Consider the following 23,468-nt stretch of genomic DNA (forward strand, 5'->3'; position numbering starts at 1 on the left):
GTGGGCCTCCTTCTGTTTTGTTTAATGTATATATTGTATGTATACAGTGAATTGAGGAAGATTGCCGACGTGGGGAGTCAAATGGGAAAGGCGATTCTGCAGCCCCATAAACGGTATGGCTGACAAGGAGAAGCTTCAGCCTGCCAGTTGCCTAACTGATGGACACTGCAGGCATGCTCAGGGTTTAAAGAAGAACTGAAAAGTGCCTACCTTACAAATTTTGGTGTGCTCAGATGCATGAAGAAAGCACAAAAGGCAGCACGTGTGCTGAAGGAAGAGGTGGAATATCTTTTTCAATAACTTTCTTCCCATATTTTCTCAGCTATGCAGTTTAGAGGCAGATATTAATTTCAGAAAGATTAAGCACCCGAACAAAACAAGTACAAAACTATTGACACTAGAAATGTATGCAGTTTCCTGTGCCTGCACCAGAGGTTGAATAAAACCTTCTTCCCGTCAGCGGGCTTGATGGCTTGAATACCCCAGCCACTGTTACAGACTCTGTCATGGATGGCTGGATGGTGGGGCAGGACAAAGAGGAGTGGGTATCTCCAAGATCCTTGTAGTAGCAAGCACTGCCATGCTTGGGGGCAATTTATATGTCTAAATAATAATAAGTTGCTACAGTAATTGGTATCAAGTAATTTCAAAAAAAAAAAAAAAAGATGTCATGCATGGTCTGTTGAGTGCTCATGGACACAGAACAAAATGGTCACTTTATGATAATAAAATATTCATGTGAACATTACATTTTCATTAGTGAAGTGAGAGACCGCAAAATCAAATACAAGTGAAGAATGTGCTTTCAGTTAAACTGCTGATTTTGCAAAGGAACGTTAGACAGCATTAATAACAGGAGAGTATGAGGTAATCACAGCAAATGAACATGTTTTTAATTTCATCTCTTGTATTTAATCATACAATAAGAGAATATTTCTGGGTGCCCCACTGCATTCCTACATGCTTCCGTTTTTTTCTGTTTTTGTCTTTCAGTTCTATTCCTCACTGTGTTATTTTCTTCCAAGTGTCTTACATCAGTAAAGGAGGTTTGGAATATTTTCCCCCAAACCCACAGGGAATGGGAAATGTCCATTTGATTACTCTTCCGTCTATTCAGATCATCTAATAAGGAGAGGTAAGCTGCATATAGGAAGTTCAGGATACATCTGAGTTTAGAAATTCACTTATTTCTGTGACACGATGGGAACTGTAATCATTTTTTGGCTAAGGAATTGCTGACTTTGTGAAATCTTTCAAGGCTACGGAAGTAGATTTTTTAAAGGTGAATAACTCCAAAGCCAGATGTTGCAGGAGTTGCTCTCATCTCTAAAAAGCAGCTGTCATGGATGTGGATCATTCAGCCAAGACCCGGTGCACCACCTCCTAGCGACCCCAGCAAGGAAAACTCTTCCTACAGCTGGAGCTGTATAAGGACCTGGCAGAAGCCTCGGAAACGCAGCCTCCCAGGTATCTTTTTCTCACACCTTCCAGCTAGCTGAAAGGGCCTTTCATTTCTGGTACAAAGCGTTCTGGGTTTGTTTGCTAACAAAAACTTCTTTTGTCCCAACTGACTCGGACCTGACGGAAGGTCCTTGGATGGTGCTGCAGCTTGGCCTTTGTTTTACCTTTCCCAGCTGATGTATCTGCCCCGTAGTTTCCTCTGTAATGCTGCCCTGGGGTGGCGTCCCTCTTGGTAACCACGGGACCTTTTTTCTTTGTTTAGAAACGCGTCAGAACAGCAAATGTGCTAAACATCTAACTGCGTCGCAGTGGTATAAATTACACAGACGGAGGTATCGATTGTGAAAAGATCAGATAGTTTTAAAGTCAGTGGATGGCTGTCAAGTTGTTAATTGAACATTTGCTGAAAAATGCCTGTGGGTAAGTGATCTAGATACTCTTGCAGGATTATCAAGTTTAAAAACAACAGTTGTCTGCCACTCTCCTGCCTTGGCTACATTTAAAGAAACACCAGCAAGTTGAAAATTGCAATCCCCAAAACATTCACACTCAGACATCCTTACATTACTAATCCTTTAGACAAATAATACTGAAATAATTTTGCAACTCAATTTAATGACTTGTTGATTTTAGTTACTTTTTTACTTTCAGTTAGGAAAAAGCAGATTGTCGAGTTTCTCACTTCTGAAGGCTGTCTTTAATAATAATAATAATTAATTTCGATTTGCTCTTTCCATGTGCAGGTTCAACTTTGTAAATACGCTGCACACACACATCAAATTTGCATATTACTTTAAAGAAATATCTTGCCTCCAGTTGGACTCAGTAATTTTAAAAAATCTTAAAGCATTCCCTTTTAATTGTTTCAGTAGGACTCAGGAACACACAATTGATGAGGTTCCCTTCTTTTTGAAAACAAGCCAACAGGACTGACAATATTTTATCTCAAGTTAATTAGCTCCAGTAAATTAATTTCTGTCCCTTTTTATGAATAGGCTCAGGAGCTCACACTTTTTAGTGCTGTACAGTCTGGGGGTACTTTACATAAACGAAGCAGCTCTGCTCTGCATGTCCACAAGTGATGTTACAGCTGTTGAAAACCATCACAGTCCACACGACCTCTTTTCTCTCAACAACCACATTGGTTTTCTTGAACAAATTTTATACTTTCTCCTTAGGCCTCACGAGTCAGTTATAAATAGAGATTCATAATTCAAGTTGTATCTGTTATAGCAACATAGGTTTTAAAGCAAACTGTTGGGGGTTCAGTGATCTGATGTTCTCCATGGCGCAAACAACTTGTCATTGAACTACAGCATAATATTTAAGTCTTCCTATGCAGACCTCAAGTGGCCATTATGTTATATCCATAAGTGAAGAGATGCTATAAGCTCAGCTGGACTGAATCCTTCTGAATGTCTGGTGAGGTCAAATTCATCTCAGCTATCTAAAAGTTGGATAGCTAATGCATTTTAACCTCTAGAGTTCCTCAAAAAGTGATGAAGGGAGAGTCATTCATCCATTCCACTGGTAGATCTGAAGCCTTACAGCGAGTATATTCACAGTATAGCGAGTCTGGATTTATATTCCTGTTAATATTGGAGGATATAATATGTAGCTACGTAACGTAGGTATTGGTTGTACAATTGCAACTACTAATTTATCTTATTTTGCAAAGAGTTATGACATTGACTTTGTACCAGGAAGTTTATGCCTAATCAGATACCATCCACTCTCAGCACTCATCTCTATGCCAGGCTGGGCATCTTCAGTGATTCTATAAGTAGCTTGACACCCTCGTGCCATTGTGGACTCAATACTCTGCTCTGCTCATTTAACAAACGCATTCAACGTATGTTAAAAGAAACGTCCAAGATATGCTTTATATTGCTTGTGTCCATTTGTGTACAGCTCTGGTATTAATGATCACAAACTGACAGCCTGAAATAGGCATGACATTATTTCCATCAGAAAATAAATGTCTCTGCTGGCTGTAAAAGGACTCTGGAGAACTAACTTACACGTGCCCCCTACCCTTTAGATGGCTAAGACAAATACATAACATTTGTTTGCTTGCCTGCATGGATGGATACAAGGTGACCAGTTCGGAATTTATCAGAAACAAAACTGAAAACTTCAGGAAACGTTTTAGGCATTATGAGGCCAAACCCTAACAATTTTGCTAAAAATCAGAAAACTGGAAGACATCTGTACTTTAAAGTTGTTCATTGCTCTCTGAGTGCTGTGCAACAGCTGTGGGACAGATGCTTAGCCAGCAAGGGAAGCGAGAGAGGAGCAAAATAAAGACATTTCGTTTTTTCCCTCTCCCTTCTCACAAACTGTTTGTTGATGATAGAGAAAGAAGGAAGGCACCAACTGTTGGGTCATTGTTTTAGAAAGGGCAGAATTACAGGCTGTTTAGAGGGGGGGATTAAAAACAGAAGCCAGAAGTGTCTTTAGTACAGTGGTGAAGATGCTGAGGGGCAGGGATGGTATTCCAGCCACAGGTTCATTGGTGCTTTATTCAGAGGTAACCTGTCCATTTGTATCCATTTTTGTCTATACTGATCTTCATTCCTATGGAATCATAGGAGTGTTGGTGATTATTAGATTAGGTGATTTTTGACTCCTGCTGCCTCCCAGCCCTGATATTAGTCCTGTCCCATATTTGCCTCTCTATTCCCAGTCTATCTCATGCATTAACCGTGGGATTTCTACATTTGCTCTTGCCTGAACTCTGTCTCCATTTGGCCCACATCTCACACAGATTTGCTGCACACTCCTCTGCTCCATGAATTGATGTGCTAGACGCAACTGATTGAAAACCCCCTTATTTTACTGATCAGATACAGGATCACGTGTCAGGTCAGAGAGGAAAGGCTGCAGAAACTTAATGCAGTGAGTGACTTTGCACCCTCAGGCATATGGGGTATATGTTCCTGTTGCAGGGCAGCATGAGGGCTCTTAACATCACCCAATGCACCATTCTGATTCCCCATCACATTACCAGACATCGCTACTATTTTATCCACTGGCACTGAGGAATACCAACAGATATGCATCTCCCCACTTATTTCTCCTCAGCTTCACTTCTGCTTTCCTACAGTAGCCTACCTAATACTACCAGATTGGCAAATCCCAGGGACCTTCAGCATCCCAAGCTGGGACTTCAGGTTTGGCTCCATATAGAAATGAGACCCAAATATTGAGCGGCCCCTTTTCCTGCTCTCTGGTTTCCATCTGAAACCCTGACTGTGGAGACTGGACAATATTGAGAGATGAGGGTCCTTGACCAGCTGCATGCATTCTGGCAAATGTCTGACGTATCTTCACAAATTAGCATCAAACTGCTTTTTTATGTGCTTTCTCCTTTCCAAACCAAAAACTGGGGTGAGACTTAGAGCAATTCTTTAACATCTTTCCCTTTCAAAGTGTTCCAGGAAGGCAGAAAGCAGAGAAAGCATTTCTCTGATGCTCCTGGAGAAGGGAGACAGGGTGGACAGGTGGCTCTGTCTTCTCATGACAACAGTGGCTGCCCCGGAAGGGACCAGGGGACTGTTCCACCTCCATGCAGCAAAACTCTGGGGACCAGGAGACAGGAAAATGAACAGGAAATTGTCATGTCTCCCATTAAGTATCTCAAAACTTTCAGCACTGTCTAGAGCTTATTGATTCCCTCTGAGACTTGCTTTATGCTTACTAAATATCAAAAAGCTTTAAAACAGACAAGCAAGCAAAAAAAAAAAAAAAGCCACCATAAAAGGCAGCAAAGCTGTGCAATCTTATTTACAAATAATGTAGCCAAAGTCTCCTTTCCCCAAACACAGCAAAGAAATACTCCCTCCTGTTCTGTGACTTGCTTATGCAGATGTACATAACCCCGTTAACCATTTCTTCTTCCACTGTGTTTGCAGTGTATCCCAAATAAACTGCTCCGTTCATATATTTCAAAGCAGAGTAAATTGTGGCTGTTGAGTGGTAGCTTTCATTGTTTCTGCCTTTCTCTATGGAGAGCTTAGTTTGGTCTGACCATCATCCCATTAGAAGAACATCTCTGACCCCTTCCAGAGTAATCACATTAGCCAACTCCATGTCATTTTACACTAAAAAGTTGACTATCAACCATTGCCCTCCCATTTTTTTCAGACATTACACCCCTCAGACCTGCAAGTGCAATCTATATGTCCTCCTCCCAAAATATATGGCCTTTAATTGGCAATATTAGTATCCATATTGTTTCTTCCTAGCTGGAAAGTCATCTCATATTACTTCCTGCTTGTAATCTCTCATCATTTCTCTTTTGATCACTGCACTGGTGATACTTGGTAGGTTTTAGTTAACAATTACATGTTGAATGTCCAAGTTATACAGTTTAATCTCATTTAATAAATATCTTCTTGATTTTGCTCAGATGTTAATATTTTAATCAGGATGTTATTCAATATCAATGCTTCACATGAGTCTGAAAGCCATTATTTTGTCAACATATTTACCTTTATTAAACAAATCAAATAATCAAAATTCTGACCTCATAAAAATACTATTCCATTTGTTTAACTTAACCTGTTTTGCATAAAGTCATACTGACTGGCAGTGATTATGTTACCATGTCTTGTTTCCTTATGGATAGAGTCCCATATCAGCTGTTCCATTCTTCCACACGGAACCAAGGTCAAGTTAACTCATCTACATTTACCCTGTTTACACTTTTGAAATATCTGCACAGCATTAGATATTCTAGGCCCCTTGGACTTCTCCAGTATGCGAAGACGTTTTGCCAGAAAGCACCAGTACAAGATTCCTTTTAAAAGCTTTAAATCAAGTTATCCAGGCCTGCCAATTCAAAAAGCTAATAGATGCTCTTTACCATCCACTTAAAGGAATGTCAGAATAGATGTCATTTCAGCCATACAGACTCTATTTTCATTTCTAAGTACAAATCAGAAATGTTCACTGAATGTGTCTTTCTTTTTCACAGCTAGCAATGGAACTGTGTCATCACTAGGATTTCTTTTGTCCTGAATAGTCCTACATGAAGCACAGACGTTCTTATCTTTATCCCTACATTTGCGTAGATATAGTTTGCATAATGCTATACTGCATTTATTAATGTATGACATTTATTAATTTATGGGTCTGTTGGCTTTCAGTTGCTTTCTTAACTACAGTTGTTACCTATAATTGCCTTTCAACCATTCTATTGTAAATACACACATGTACATGCATATATACACACACTACTGTGCTGTTCTGTGCAGTAATTATCGTACACATATGAATCAACACTGAATTCTGTGTGCACATCTTTAATCAGATCACTGCCATGTACTTCTTGGCAAGTGCTAGTTTCAAGTTTAGTGTCCAATTGCTTTTGTAAGTCAGAATGAAGGATAACGCAGTATTACAACATGTTTTTCTTTGTGACAGAAATTTCAAGTTACAAGTTTTAGAATATCTAGGGCGCTGTACGAAATGTGGAACAAGAGCTTTAGCACATATTATATACAAAACCTTTTTGTAGAGGCAACATTTCTTTCTTTATAGATATTTGTTCTTGATTACAACAGTTACATGGGGCGGAAATCATCTCACCTTACTTGATAACTAAATAACCACACCTAAACTAGTAATTCCCTAGGGTGACCATGCCTCTGTCCATAGAGAAAAACAGACATTTTAGAGCTCAATTAGTCTGACCTATTTTGGATGCTTACATTAGAATGGAATGAATCATGCCTTAAAGTGCCTTCTCCCCCTGCCCCCCCCCCCAAAAAAAAAATAAATAAAATAAAGGGAGACCAGGATGATTAGTCCTGATTTCGTTCTTTGAACTGCACACATATACATTTGATCATCCATACTGCAGGGGTTTTTTTTCCTCACTGAAAAAAAAAATATTGTTATATAATCACGAGGAAAATTTGAACAAGCAACTGCGCCTGTGCATATTCAAGCTACCAAAAATTACTTAAAACCATTGTTTTTCTTTACAAAAATTACAAAGTGGACTAGGATTGTGAATTTTTTATTATTTTAGTTAAATTTTATGAAAGAACTTAAAGTTCTTAACTAAACAGCTTTGCACTTAAGTAATGATTATAAATACATACTACTGATCTTTAAAGTTACTGTATTTAAAAAAAATACTGAACAAATTAAGAAAGCATTCTCTATTTCAAATAACAATTACATTCATTCAATTTGTATTTGCTTTACATAAATATTGCTTTTACTACGCTTTGTTTTTTTACAGTTTTTTAGGTTCTAAAATGTGTTTAAAATTTAAAGTAAAAAGTGGATTTCTTTTCTTCTACAAAGAAACCATAATGGCATGAATAATCTGTAAGGGAGCTATCTGAAGGGATGGGATGTATTGAAACTGATTTCAAACAACTCTTGTCTAGCCTATCAATCCATTTGGCAAAAGATTTCAGCATTCTGAGAGTGTGCAATAGTGAGCTGGGCACACAGATCACTTCAAAAGGCTTTGGCTAGTGGGCGAAGAATTTCTTTTGCATTTGACAATTCTGCTCTAGTGATGAAGAGACAGGAAATCCTTGAAAGAAACTGGCTTTTGTATCACAGGTTTTTAAATTCACTCTTGGATTCTCCAAGATACTTTTGATAATCATCAATATAGTTATTAAGCCTGTAATTTGAACAAAGTTACTGGGTCATCAGGTAGGAGAGCTCTAGAAATACAAATACATTACAAATAAACTCTATGTAAGTGAAAATCCAATGTTAGAAAATATCTTTCCTGTTGTTGATGTTAAGTACTTGTCTCCTCTAAGGGACTGAGAAACCATTCAAACAAAATAGTTTATGTGTGAGGCATTTGCAATGTTGACCAGTTCCTCTCTATTTATGCAAGCTACGCCAACAAAACCTGTCAACCAGCCCAAACTTTTTTCTTCACTACATATCACTGTGGATAGGAAATCCTGGCATGCAGGCCTTCAGACATATGCCCCAAAGACTTCATCATGCACATCAGAGGTTCTTGATGCGAGTGTCTCTCTGATAACCAAGGACTTGAAGGAAACAAGCCATGAGACACATACCGTCTGCTACAAATTATGCAACCATGTCAAATGCTTGAATTCCTCTGAAACATATAGCATAATGCCAAGGGCTCCTCACCTATCGAAGTGGTGTAGATCTCAAGACTAATAGAGTTTGTTGATGCAATTATAAAGTACAGAATTCTTCCATTTATGTAGCTAGCAGCTGATTCCCGATTCTCAGTATTGGCCGTACTTACATTGCAGCCTTCATGTGCTCACCTGGTTATGGTCACACTGCCTCTTTTGCTGAGAACGGCTTGCTTGATGTCCTCCTACCTTTTGTAGGTAGGAACATTCAAACGGCTGCTATGTGCATAATGGTGTCTGGTCGCTTCTGGTTTTTTGACCCAAATGACATATTCCTAACTAAATTGACTGTGGGTAGCTTTCACCACAAATTAAAAGCAGCACTTTTATTTGTGTCTCCTGATGGACAGCTAGACGCCCATCCATCTCTGACTTTGTAGTGTATACAGCCTCCATAGTAACATCATCCTCCTTGAATGGCCAGTTTCTAACATCACTATTGAACACGAGCTGGCAGTGTGCCCAGGTGGCCAAGAAGGCCAACGGCATTCTGGCTTGCATCAGAAATAGCGTAGCCAGCAGGACCAGGGAGGTGAGCGTCCCCTTGGTCCCACTTCTTGTAAATGTAAAACAACCCTCAGATGAAATCTGCCGAACAGCTCTTCATCGTTGTTGTTTTATATCCCATTCCACTGTTTACTTCAGATTCATACTTATCCAATGTGGCAACTCTTTCATGGCCTAATGAGTAGAATGTAAGTTTATTCTAACAGCAGGTACATGACAGAAAAAATGACGGAATAAATTTCCTGTCTCGTTTTCATTATGCTTCAGCTTTGGACTTAGTTATCATAAAGTAAATCACCCAACTCTTGACTACACAAACATTTTAATAACTACAGAGATTTTAAGTAATTTTTACCTTTGGTGAATACAGAATCCTGTTTATTTAGCAGATGACTATACTGACCTACAGGTATTAGAAAAGAAATCTTCCGGCAAAGATAATACTCTATTTTGGAATGGATATTGAGCAATTAAGGAAAGAGCAATATTTTATTATTCTTGGCACAGAGGATATTTCTTGGGCAATGACAACCTGTTCCTTTTTATCTTTCCCACCCATGCCACATTGCAGCAACTGCGGCCACAGATGCCTGCACTGGATGAACACCTGTCCAATCTATGCAAGAAGGAAAGGAAATCAAGGGGTGGCATGTTCACTGATTTTATGCGCACAACCCAACAGTGATAAAAAGATGGAGAAGTGGAAGAAAGTTAAATTTAGCATGGTTAAGAGGAGAGAGGAGAAGAAAAATGGCTGTGGACTTCAGAAACAGCCTTTGCAGGAGACAGAGCACTGTCTAAATACACTTTTTTTTCAAAGGCTAACCACCACTTTCTGTGTCGGTCAGCCTTTCTCTAACAATGCATCTACTGCAGTGAGCTGAAGGAACCTCACAAAGTTCAACAAGGGGAAGGGCAGAGTCCTGCACCTGGGGAGGAACAACCCCAGGCACCAGGACATGCTGGAGGCCACCCAGCTGGAAAGCAGCTCTGCTGAAAAGGATCAACTTGGGGTCCTGAATAACATCAGCTAGCTATGTGCCCTCATCACAAAGAAAGTCAACAGCCTCCTGGGCTGCCATAGCCAAAGTGTTGCCTTCAAGTCAAGAGAGGTTATCCTTCCCCTCTACTCAGTGTTGGCGAGGCCGCACCTGCAGTACTAGGTCTAGTTCTGGGCTCCCCAGTAAAAACAATGCATGGACATACTGGAAAGAGTCCAGCGAAGGTCCAACAATATGATAAAGGCACTGGAGCACCTCTCCTGTGAGGAAAGGCCAAGATAGGTAGGACTGTTCGGCCTGGAGAAGAAGAGGCTCAGGTAGAATCCCATCAATGTCTGTAAATACCTGAAGGGAGGGTACAGAGAAGACAGAGCCAGGCTTTTTCAAGAGGTGCGCAGTGCCAGGACAAGAGGCAAGGGGCACAACCTGGTACACTGGAGGCTCCCTCTGAACACCAGGCAGCACTTCTGATGGAGCACTGGAACAGGTTGCCCAGAGAGGCTGTGGGGTCTCCCTCCTTGAAGATCTTCGAAAGCTGCCTGGACATGGTCCTGGGCAACCTGTAGATCTCTGAGATAGCAGCTTTTTACACCAGTTTGCAGGTACAAGTTTGTCCTTTCACATTCCACATTGCAAAGCAACAAATAAATTGTGCATAGTGTGAGATACCATAAGCTCACTTATCTACTCACAGAGATAGGTTCTTTCTATAGTTCCATGGAATATTTCTCCCTTTTCTCTTGCCCTAACTACCTTACAGCTTCTGAAATGATTTTCATACCACAGCTCTACGACATAAAAAGCTTTGCAGAACTCAATAAAATCCCTATGTGATATATAAAAACCCTTTCTATATACAAATGTTCTGGCTTCTGCCCCAAGAGGGCATGCATTTTATTCAAAACTCTGCTTTCATTTCATATTCGAATTGTAGGGCATCTCTGGCTGTTGCCTTCCTGACCAGATGGAGAAGTGCACTGTCACTACTTTTTCCACTATTCAAAATGTCTTGGTGTTTTCCTGTTCACTTTGCTCTGAAAAAAATCTGCATAACATAAAGGAAATAATTCTCATGTGAAGCAAACATGGCCAATCCAAGATCAAGTTTTTCAGTGTTGTTAATGCACAGTCTACAGTAGGTTTCAAATAATTCAGCCTTTCTTTAGTTCAGCATCCAGTGAAAGGCTTCATAAATGGGGGAAAGATGGGACTATGGGTATGCTAAGTCTATCAGATAGACAAGAATAATCACAGCACTTCCAATTTCTATATTTGCCCTTAAAGGGAAAAAAAAAAAAAGGCATTAAGTAGCCCAGTGTTTCTAAAAATGTAGGTTTCTTGGACATATCCATCACATCATTCTAATATTAGCAAGTCTCCTGCGGTGATCATCTGTCTTTGCGACATTATAGAAAAATCCTGCCTTCTGTTAGGTATGATCTGAAGTGAGAATAGCCATAGTGGTCATATTAATGTCCTAAACATAATTAGCTAATTCGAAATGTTGACATTCATCAATAAATGCCTGTGCATTGCCAACTCATATAAGCCAGATAATTTCTTAGTTGTTGCACATAACTCCTTCACAGTAATCCTGACCATTTTTTTTTCCTGTGGATTTATCTCCACAGAAATGATTACCAAATGAGAATGGTGAGACTTCAGATGAAAATGGATGATTATATTTCACTGTGCCAAGAGAAATTCTTATGACATGTTCCACTCTTAGAGTTGTAGGGCAATTTCTCCATTTAAGGCTCTTGAAAGTTAATATCCTCAAACCCTGTTGAAATTGCTGGCTGTCCCTGCTCTGCATCACTATTGAGCCTCACCATTTCATGCATTAGTTTAGTCAGATGTCTCTGCTCAGTTTCAGCTATGCACGTGTCCCTGTCCCTAAAGATATACAAATAGCACCAGGAACATCCTAGTGGTCTTCAGCGCTTCTTGCCCGGTGCCCAACAAATGCAAGCAAAATGCAAATGCAGCTCACTTCTAGCATTGCGATGAAATGAGAGAAATCGTGGGAAATACTCCATTGCCTTCTGGTGGGATCTTTCACAATGAGCAGCATGGAAAAAAACAGAAGGGCAAAGCAATAAACTGTGGAATCTTCCAAGAATGCAAAGCAGCAGTGTTGTAACAGCAGTGGAGACACAGCTATTCCAGAGCACTGTGTAGACATGACTATTCCAAACGCAAATTGCATCACCGAGGATAACGAAACCCTCTGGACACACTGCTCCCTGTTTCAGAGGACTTATCGTAGATACAGATGTCCACAGAGAATTTCAATTGCATTTAGAATTTAGGTCCTTTTGATAAACCTTGTGCTCTGCATTATGTGGAGGATGAACTACGGAATTGCTTCTGAGGGAATGGAAAAGCAGATTTTAAAGACTAAGTCTTTGCTACTAAAAAGATATGATATTTTTGCATTTAGATCACTGATAGACACGCTAAACTGGAAATACAGCCAAGTGCTGGATACTTTAATTTTGCCACAAGGTTCATTCAGCAAGGTCAGCCCTGTCCTCTTGCCTAGGATTGACCTTGGAAAATTGACCTCGGTACAAAATTAAAGCACCTTATCTTGACTGTGGTTTTACCACAGGAGAGCTGACGCACGTTGGTTTCTCTGAGGTTGAAAAAAATAAATGAGTTAATCTTTTTAGAGGTGGAGAAAAGTCCAAATCAATAGGCCCCTCTCCATTAGGGTATCTGCAAAACCATGGGTTACCTATTTTCTTCTGTGTGCTAACTGTGCATTAGAATATGATCAGTAGCCACCCTATGGACACAGCATTACAGTCGTGTGGCTGGTGGTAGCTGTATGTAGGACTAGTCTTGATAGTGACAGTATAAAATGAGCTGTAATATTTTAAACAGACAGAGGCTGGTGTAACAAGTAACCTTGGCAGTCATACAGATGACCAGTGAGGTGCTTTCTCTTGCATCCTTCTTATACCAATGGAAGCCTAAGGGGAAACCCACTTATTGCGGCACAAAAGTGGGACAGCCTATTTTGTGCTTTTGCCCTGGTGTATGTTACATAGGGAAAGCATTTTACTTGCTTATACAGACTATCCCTGTCTTAAGAGAGCTCACTGGGAAGGCTATTCTGGCAAATCCTTCCTGGTGTGGATTTGGCTCTAATTTTTAACCAGTGGAAACTTTCATGTATATGCTCCTATGACAGTGTAAGAATGATTTTTCTGATTTATCTTGAATATATTACTGACAGGTTAAAAATGATAAACACCCTCCTATACCAGGAAGGTACAAAACACAGACAGGCACTACAGTGACTACAGTGGCTTCAAAGCTAATTAAATTTACCTCAGAGCAGCTTTCCCCCACAGACAAACCCAGAAGTGCCAACCGCATCAAGCATTGCCTCACTCACCTCCCTGACCTATCCTTAAAACTAGAAAAAAGCTGATCAGCTCCTCTCCATTTCAATTTTGTGCTCCCCAGACTGAAGATCTTTTTAAGTCCTAGCTCCTGGCACAATGCCTTCTAGTCACTGGTCAGATTCAGCAGTGCCAGCTGCTAGCAGAAAATCCTACTATTCAAGGGATGACCTTATGTGCTCCAAACGTTGCTTTCTCATTCTGCTTAAATCATTTCTTCATGTTCAGCGCTTGCACTGACACCGTGATGTAGGCAGATAGGTTGCAAGCTTTCTGGTGCAAAAGTTATTATGCAAAAGATAAGAGAATTTGTATTTTTAGTTCAAAGTGATAGTCTTTTTACTAAAAGAAATTAACAAAAGTTCACAGAGAGCACACAAATTTTATTTTGAAATCAGTGCCACAGTATCTATCCCTGATTCACTTATGAAAGATCCACTGTAAAGCCCTGTAATGCCTTGTGAATAATTTTAGTGATTCACTCCCATGCAAATCTCTTATTTTCCAATGCAAATATTGCATAAGGGTAGCACAGTACTCTTAAACATGAACAAGACATAAACCAATTTCATTCAGATTATGTTTGTGTCATAAATAAGGCTCTGTATCCACTCAGTTCAAATCGGCCTCCTTAAGCAGGCTTGCACTCGTTAAATCCTGTCTATGACCTCAGGCAGCCTGCTCTAAATGCATGACTCTTGCATGTGAAGAGAGGAGCTTGGAAAATAACACTGAACTGAGCTAAGGCTAAATCTATTTGGATTCATTGCATCTATGGCTGGACCGTCTTTGTACATAACACTTATTTACATACATTTCAAGAACTCTCGGTTTTGCATATGGAAAACAGAATCATGAGAATATGAAAAACTCATTCAAGCTTAGGTGACCCCAAGTCACCAAAAAATGCCTGATTACCCCTTCATACTTTACAGAAAATAGACAGTCAGTGCATGCCTATTAAAATCACTACATTCCTTCTGTCCCTTTTTTTTTTTTCACACCACTCGTTTTCAGTTTTCTACTCATCCTACTAGTTCAAGTGGATTTTATACATGCAATTGTCTTTCTCTCTGTGTGTGTATGTCTGAAATGAATGCTATCATAGTGACAAGCCAGCATCCAGGCATATTTGGATGCATTTTTTTAAAGAACTTTAAGAATGTTCCAGCAGCATGAAGCATGGGAAAGTTTTTTAAAGAAAAAGTTACATATAGAAAGGTGACTGTTTTTAAACATATATCTTCAGATATTTTTCCTCAGTAAGCACCTGTATGAAGTTTGCAGTTTTTCAAGATGTTAAAGTGGTTTGACTCCAGTTTAAAAAAGTTCAATGCTGTCAACTGTTTAATTTTTAAATACAGATTTTTTTCCCCCTGTATTAGGCTTTGCTTAGCAGCCTTAGTAAGGTGCTATAGCTAGAAATCTTCTGTGGTTGTGCTGCAACAATTAAGGGATTTGACTCATGCTCACACAGGACTCTGACTCAGGAGCAGGAATGGCTTAAGCTGGCATGGCTGTAATGCTTCCTGCTCACAGTCATCTATTTTGGCCTAGCTTTCTCCTCTCTTTCAAGTTTACTATCTCCACTGCAAAAAGGGCTAGACCTTTTGGGAAGCAGCCATGCAAACAAAGGTTTTTGACCTGTCAAAATAACCCAGCACTGATACCTGGTCTTTAATTCATAGCCATTAGCAACATCATTCAGAATTTAGCAATCCCCGCAGTAAAGGTGGGAAAGGAGAACTGTAGCTGGGAATTGCTCCATCTTGCCCAAGGTTGGTCACCCTTGCTCCCCAGTTAAAGACCTTAGTTTGTGAACGTCTCCTCTTCCAAGTCTGTCTGTGGTGTCAGAAATTAATATCATCCATAGCCATGTATTGGCAGGATATGTTAACCAAGCCAGTTTTACCTAAGAAACATTAAAGGAGAATGGGAGAAAACAGAGAGGTGCCTCTCCTGAAAGGATACTGAGGATCTAGGAGATTAAAACATTATCAGAGTGTGCTGCTGTTTGCAAAACAAAGTCCATTAAAAGCAGTGTCATGACCTGTGCAACAACTGCTCAGACAGAAAACCACCTCCCAGACAAGAGTTAAGTGGATCAAATACAACTCCACATGTTACCATGTCAAGTCCCAAACCTGACAGTTTATTTTAAGCTCACCTGTATCAAAAAATGACACTAAGATACTTGACTCTGCTGCAAAGCGTCTGGGTGTTCTGTACTGCCATTCTCCTGAGTAGGTTATCATCTTGGTCAGAGAGAAAATGAAAGGTGAAGGACCAAATAGCTACAGGTGATAACCTTTTTTAATATTACAGTTCACTTGTCATCCCTCTAAATATTTAGTGGCAAGAACAGGACCAAATGGACATGACATGACTGTGCAGAGGTCCTAAATCCCATTACACAGCTGGTGTGCAAGATCCACTCTCCACTTTTGCTTTAGGGTTTCAGGTTGTACCTACACTGGTGCAGAAAAACCAGTTGGAATAATCTTGGCCTAAGTGTTGACACCCACTGAAACAAAGAGGGAATATTTTGCCAAGTTTAATAGGTATACTATTTGGCTCTAACTGTAACTTTAGACAAGCCAAAATGGATTCATAGTCTAAAATTATGAGTAAATTGGCAACTCAGGGAGAACATCCTAATGGGAAAGGTAATATATGAACAGGATGGATTAAATTGCCAGTGAAGAGGAACTAGATGAAAGCCTTCAGAAAATGTCAGTTTTAATTTTGTTCTGCCTCTTATTTTTCAGCAATTTACCAAGAAATAGATCTTTTACAACACTGGTCTTATGAGAACCTACCAACCTTCTCAGAAGAAGGATTCATTAGAGCTATTTTCCTAGTAAGGCCCAGAAAAAGAAAGACAGAGTGGGTAAGAAAATACATGTGATCTCTGGAGGCATGAGTCGCCTACCATGTGAAGGCAATTTGATTGTCCAGGTCACCACACATACCATTTGTTTGGCACATGAAATGCTGGAGACCAAGCCACAGGCTCTTTAATGCTAACTTAAATCTCTGGAAGAGAGTTGAGCAAAAGGTTATTTTACTTGTGAGCAACAGCAAGCCAACTTCCTAAGCATGCCTTGAAGTAGGGTACCACCAGGAAACGTGGTGATTCATGCTGGCGTGATTTCAGAAGGTAGTGCCCCCAGCCCTCTGCTGCAGCTCTCTGGGGAGGTTACCATGCCTACAGCACAACCAGGGTGCTTGCTGCTCAGCTGCACCAGCCCACGGCCCAGCACACTACATTTAACTGGAACTGATGGACATTTACGGCAGCACACCAAGCGTGAGACTGTGGCAGCTGAAAGGCAGGCATAGTTCCCGTTCTGTCAGGTGACAAAGGAGTGAAAATTTCTTTCCGAGAAGCAGAGCAGCCAACAGGAGCAATATACTTTTCTAAGTTGCCCTGACTGTGTTCGTTTTAAAGCATTCTTTTATTTGCTGCCATTTTGCACTGTTGGTTGATGTCACTTACCTTTTCCAAGCAACACTGTGCAAACACAGCTACCAACATGGTGCTTTGCGTGGCCATATGAGGCCAGAAGGTGGGTCTGGTACTCTACCATCATCGTAAATATAACAATGTGGAGCTGTGCAGTCTGAAACATAGACACAGGCTATGTCTTCACTAACAGCTCACATTAATACCTTCCTCCCAAGAAATCGGTCAATACAACGTTAAGTACAATGTGCCTTCTTTCCATTACACAACATGTTTTGACTGGGAAACACTAGAGAAATGAGCACTGCTGTGAAAAAAACAAACAAATAAACAAAAAAAACACAAACATTTGTGTAGACCTCCATGGTTACTCCGTTGTCTAGACAGAGGCCGCTTCTGAGCTGAACTATTTAACATTTGAGTTTCAGGTGGTTTCTCTCTTCTTTACTATTCAGACATAATGTTACCCCTTAGTTCCCTGGACAGGAACATCACATATTACTTCTCTCCACACTTAAGAGAGGGGGAATTTTTTAGGTAGGGGTCTTTTCCAAGTGTTGCTTCAGAGAAATCACTGGCAACATTCCTTAAAAAGCAGGCGGACAAAAAAGTAATAATAAAGAAACAAAGAAAAAAAACTTCTTAAACCTATCAGCTAAGTATTAATCAATTAATTTCTTTCAATTCAGTGCAACGGATTGGCAGTCTATGAAGGAGAATAACAGACCCTGCTGGCAGAAGTCCTATTACTTTCAGGAGAAGGGCTCACTGATGCATCAAAGCTCAGTTTGAATCTCACACGATCAGGGAAAGGTGCTGCCACCATATCAGAGTCACAGTATCATAGTCAGTTTAAGCCAATTTGAAAAGTCACTGCCACTGATTGGGCAAGTTCTTCCTGCTCACCCTTGGCCACATATGCCTGCCATCCCTCCCATGCTGGCACACAGGTGATCAGTTTGTTGATCTCAGTAAATACTGATCTTACCGAAAATAAAAGGTTGTTTTTCAGCTGGATCGGAGGAGAAGCGAATGCATTGTCAGGACAAAATCACCACTTTTGTGAACAGTGCAGTCTCAGATCACCACCCCAACATAACGATTGATCAGTGACTTGGTATTCAAGAAATCTGGTCTGCCTATGCTTAAAAGTTCCTTTGAACATTCTTTTTTAAAAGACTGTATGTATCCAAGTTGCTGTTTATAAGCCCCACAGTTTCTAGTATAACAGTTCTAGAAATTCAGATTTTTTCCAAAATTTTCTGGAATTCTAAATATTCTAAATCTTGGAATTTTTAGAGGTTCCACAATCATAAATAATATAGCTTCTTGTTATTATATCACCCAATGAAAGCAATGTTAGTTGAATCAGTCATGGGTCCAGGATCGTAACTGTTGAATAACTAAAAAAAAAAAAAAAAAGGTGTTCAGGCTGACTTTTATGATTTTATGCTGACTTTATGTTAATTGTACAATTCAAAATACTGTCTCACATATCTGGTGCCAGAAAAGTAAATCTTTAAAACTGATAGATCAGAATTTCATGACAGGAATAGCCAGTTAAGGAGTTAGGCTTGTCCTTTTGGCCCTGAATAGGGTTGGTCAAAAATATTTTAAATCTAAAAATAAATAAATAAATAAATAAAAATATTTGCTCAAAGGTACCTGTTAGTTCACAAGGAAGAAGTTTAAATAGGTTATAATTACTATTTAACTGTCTGAACAGCGTTCATATTCTCATCTATTAATCACTGTTGTACTCAATACTGTGGCTTGGAAACTTTTGTAACATGCAGTCTACTTGAGTATATATGTTTGAGTTAATTTTCCCAACTATAAAAACTGGCAGTATAGACATATGGAAACAGACAACCTGCCTGCGTCTTCTTGTCAGGATCCTCTGCCACCACTAAAACCTCATCACAATACTCAGGTAACACTATCACCAGTGTTACATTGGCATTCTTACTTATAAAAGAATTTAAGTTATGAATCCCTCTTACATATATTAAAATACTGTTCCAGAGCCTTATTTTTCCGGTTAAGTGTTTGATTTCATGAAATGGTGAAATGTCACATTTCACTGGGAAGACATTAGAGTATCTGTATTTTCATAGTTATGAACACTATGACTTCTAGTCACCAGAGAATTTCAGGTGAAGTTTAGTTATGAAAGAACCGTGGTAATAGCAGGACCTAAATTTGCTTAAGTCAAAAGATAATGCATATGTCAACAGATTTATTTATGTTTTTACTGTTAAAGCTCTGTAATAACGCTAAACAACTTGTGAATTGTTCAAAACAATGCACTGCATCCAGCTTGCGTCATGTTATCTCTGCTGAAAACCTATGCAAACGAGGTGTAGCAACTAATGACATTCCTTCTCTTTCTTAATACAAGGCTGAATTTTTCACTGGTAAATCATAGTATGCCTAGATCACTGATGGCATAATGGGCAATTACATTTCAAATCGACTTTAAAATTAGTTACTTCCTTTATACTTCCAATCATTTAATATCTAAGCACTTAAATCTTCAAGTGATCATTTGTATTTCATTGTCCTTCCCTTTCAGTACCAGGTAGGAAATAATTAGAAGGCTATCTTCTTTGTGGCTCTTTTCATTTTAAAATAATACCTATTATTATGTGTGTAATCAGAAGTAGAGTGGGATCATTTTAAATATATAAAATTAAATGGAATTATATTTGATAGCTCCAATAAATTAATAAAAGGAATTCTATTTTTGCACAATGATTCCTTAAAATCACTCCAGAATATTGCCTTTAAAAAAAAACACCAGACCCTTATATTCACCTGTCTTGTACTTTATTCTGTATCTTGTGTTAGAAATATAAACATATGTATGTTTTAAGTGTTTCTTGTCTTATTAACAAAAACACTGCTATAAACTACAGAAAATAAATGATAAATTTAATGTGTATCTCAAATATATTTGAAAGTATAATATTTAAAATCTTTTTGAGTGACAAAGCTGGGAGTAGTTGCATTTTCACGTTTATGAAACGGAAATATTTTGTTGAAAATATGTTCTAGTTTCAAAATGAATGCAAAATATTTTTTTCTGCAATTAGCATACATACTTGCAAAGGTTCAGATAAAATTAGAATTCAGTCAAGATGAAAAACTACTTAACATGCATGAAAAGGGACCCACAATTAGAGACTGGAAAGGGGTTAGACACAATAGTGGGAATACATAATTCAAAATGTCACTCAGAAATCTACTTCGGAATAACATTAGTTGTATGCTGATTCTCCTGTTTGGCAACTCAGAACGTACTTTGATTCAAAACAGGAAAAGAAAGTGTATTTCACATCATTCTGTTTGGAAGCATGGCAAAAACAGGAACATTTTCTTACTGTTTCAGGAGAAATCCATATCTAATTAAATAAGGCTGCTGTCTTTCACCCTGTTTTCACCCAAAAACTGTAATTCATCAACGCACAAAATTCAGTCCAGATTTCCTAAAGTCCTCAACACATCCTCCCCAAGGTTTAACTCACTGAGAAAAAAAAAAAAGTAATGCAGAAAAAAGAAGAGGGAAAGAAAGAGCAGAAAAGAGAAAGAAGAAGCAAGTTGAATGAACACTCTATAAGATCTCTAAGTCTTTTCAGAAATTAAAAAAAAAAAAAAAAAGAAAAGGTGGAATTCACTTATCCTTAGCTGGGGTCTTATTCAGATGTCTCCTCAAGGCATTCAAGGAGGAGAGTTGAGGAGAAAGAAGGACACTTTGTGGAGTAGCTGGAAAATAAAGCAGAAAGGACAGCATATGGGGCATAAACAGTTATGGAAAACTGGCAAATAGTAACAGAAGAGTCAATTGACAGGAGCAAAGGTCAACATAAAAGAAATCAGTATTAAGGCCCTGAAGCATGGAGAGAAATGTCTACACACTAAACAAAATTGTTTACTGAGTTTTGATTTATAACCACTGCATCGATAATTTCAGTTACAGTTCACCGCATAAGACAATATTTTTCCCCAGTCCAGACCTTGCCAGTAAATGAAAATATCTGATTTTCAAAACAAGTTTTCAGAAAGGGAGTATTAGGTAACTTAGGACTGATGAGTAATTATAGTGTATTAAAATTTATCTATATAATCTATTTCCTAAGTCTATGAGTTAACCAGTTGGTTAATTGTTCCACTCTCAAAAGCTGAAATAAAAAATGAGATGACCAAAAACACATTTAAGAAAGGCAAGTTAAAAATCAACAACAACAAACCCACATTATAAAACTCTAAGCTTTGCCTCATGTTCACAAGTAGCTATCAAGCTACTTGCTTAATGATGGCAAGTGATGTGATTGACCATTAACTGTTCTGGAAGCTATCAGATATTGATAGCTTCTTGAATCCAAATTAATATTGTCAGTTACCAACGTTTATGACAATGCCTTATTTTCTTGCAGCCTTTCTGCATTAAACTGTTCTGCAGCCACAGATAGTTGTTCAGTCAGCTGTTCTGGCACAAAGTGATCCTTCCTCAGATCATATATGGAACACAGGGGCTGCTGTTACGTATTTTGGACATTGCGCAGAACATCACCTCAGAGACACACAGAAAGATATGAAATGAATTCCAACACTTAGAAAGTGTTTCTTTAGCACATCGTTTGATGTGTTTGGAGGCACTTGAACATGGACAGACATTCACTGCAGAACACATGGACTTAACATTTTTTTTCACTTTCTAGCTGCTTAACATCACGTCACTATGAGGTATCACTTCTATGGCAGAGCAAACTGTCTATTTTTCATCCACTGCAGCATAAAGACATTCAAGCTAGCTTAAACCAGTTTTTCACTGGAGCAGTTGAGGTGTATTCATGTGATCAGTTCTAGTATCTCCGAACACTAACCTCCAAAAAAAGCTTTTTGACAACTTAAAGTTGACAACTTTTTAAAATCAGTCCCTTGAAATTCACTACTGGTTATCCTGTCTATAAATGATCACTTCCTGCAGGTCACTACAGAAGTGTAAGATCAGCAAAGTTTTAGCTATAGCTAAAAGTATGGAACTTAATGTACATCCTTGCCAGTTCCACCTCTACTCTGAGAGACACCAGATGTGACAATTGGAACCCACCTTGCCTTTTATTAAGGTGGCCTCTCAAGCCATGGTGAATGTTGAGCACCAAGGATTTATCTTTGATAACATCTCTTTTGGTCAGCTGTCTCATTTATTAGTTCCCAACACTGTTAAAGGATTCAACAGACCTACTTAGTGTAAGCGGGTGGCAAAGTATTTGCCAGATCAGGGACACAAGAAACCTAAGCGTTCAGTGAATGAAGAAAACAATTGCAAGGAACTGCATAAAACTGCTGTCTTGAGCTGCTGTTAGAAAATAGAATGCAGAATTTCACCTACCATGAAAATTTTATAGAATGAATATTAATGTTATGAAGAGAAGTAGGGTGGATTTGCATTATGCATTTGACTTGTCCCTAGAGCACAGAGACTGACATAGACTTGTGACTGCATTAAGTATAACTAAATTTTAATTGAAGATGATTGATTGTTGAGCATTCTGTTAATTAACCTCTTTATTCTACATTTTCCTACAGAATCTGAACTGTCCTTTGAAAGCAAGTTTTCCAGCTTAACCATCAAAAAATATGAACATGAGCTTCATTCACAAGAGATACTCTGGTAATAAAAACACAGGAAAAAGAAAAGAATGAATGGCAAATATAATAGAACTGGATTTGAACTCAGAAATGGCTTCATGGAAAAAAAAAAAAAAAAAAAAGGTCCAGGCTAGTTACTTGCCGTTTCAAAGCTAGAAGCCCAGTCCTCAGAAGCTGATAAGGAATTGGTCCTCATAATACAGAAGTAAGCTCTCACAGCTCTATTTTAATTAAAAACAAAACCAAAACAAACAAAAAACCCCACATATATTAAAAAGAAATCCATCCCTGAAAGAATCTTTTTTTCTCCTATCTAAATGCAACCAACTTTGTTTCCTATGAGCTTTTATTTCTCTGCTTCATCTTGGATTTAAAATAAAATATAAGTTTAATCACAAAATAAAATTTCTTCATGAGTTCTGCATTATTTGCTGACAGACTTGTGCAATATGTCTGATTTCTCATCCTGACATAATACAATGGTCAGATTTGTAATAAGAATGATTAAAATAATTTGCCCAGGATAAAAAAAGGGTACTTGTCTCCTAATGCAAAATAGGATCTTTCTAAATCATGTACTTTTCTCAAACGATTGCAAGTGCTATGTTAAAAAAGGAACCTTGTACACACAGTGAGATAGGGAGAGGGAAGGATCCTTCTCTGATCAGTCAATACCAGTCACCACAAGCAGCTGTTCCACATCTAATCAGGCATCACTCCATCACTCTCCAGCTGCCACACACATGGCATCTTTGAAGCATCTTGTAAGTGACAGTCTAATGCAAATTTCAGCACCTTTACTTAGCAGTGC

At 38.8% G+C, this 23,468-nt stretch overlaps 1 long non-coding RNA gene across 2 annotated transcripts; it reads left to right on the top strand.

Moving 5' to 3' along the window:
* The first annotated feature begins 49 nt into the window (after positions 1–49).
* Positions 50–22,772, top strand: LOC118257482 (uncharacterized). 2 transcript variants are annotated; one of them, XR_004781610.2, is made up of 5 exons: positions 50–279; positions 994–1,135; positions 1,259–1,467; positions 1,724–1,881; positions 22,595–22,772. It is a non-coding gene; the product is annotated as an uncharacterized LOC118257482 (long non-coding RNA). The 2 variants fall into 2 exon arrangements; XR_004781609.2 differs by having other exon boundaries at positions 994–1,467.
* The last annotated feature ends 696 nt before the right edge of the window (positions 22,773–23,468 follow it).

This window comes from Cygnus atratus, chromosome 1 (assembly GCF_013377495.2).
Source record: "Cygnus atratus isolate AKBS03 ecotype Queensland, Australia chromosome 1, CAtr_DNAZoo_HiC_assembly, whole genome shotgun sequence".
Classification (NCBI taxonomy): domain Eukaryota; kingdom Metazoa; phylum Chordata; class Aves; order Anseriformes; family Anatidae; genus Cygnus; species Cygnus atratus.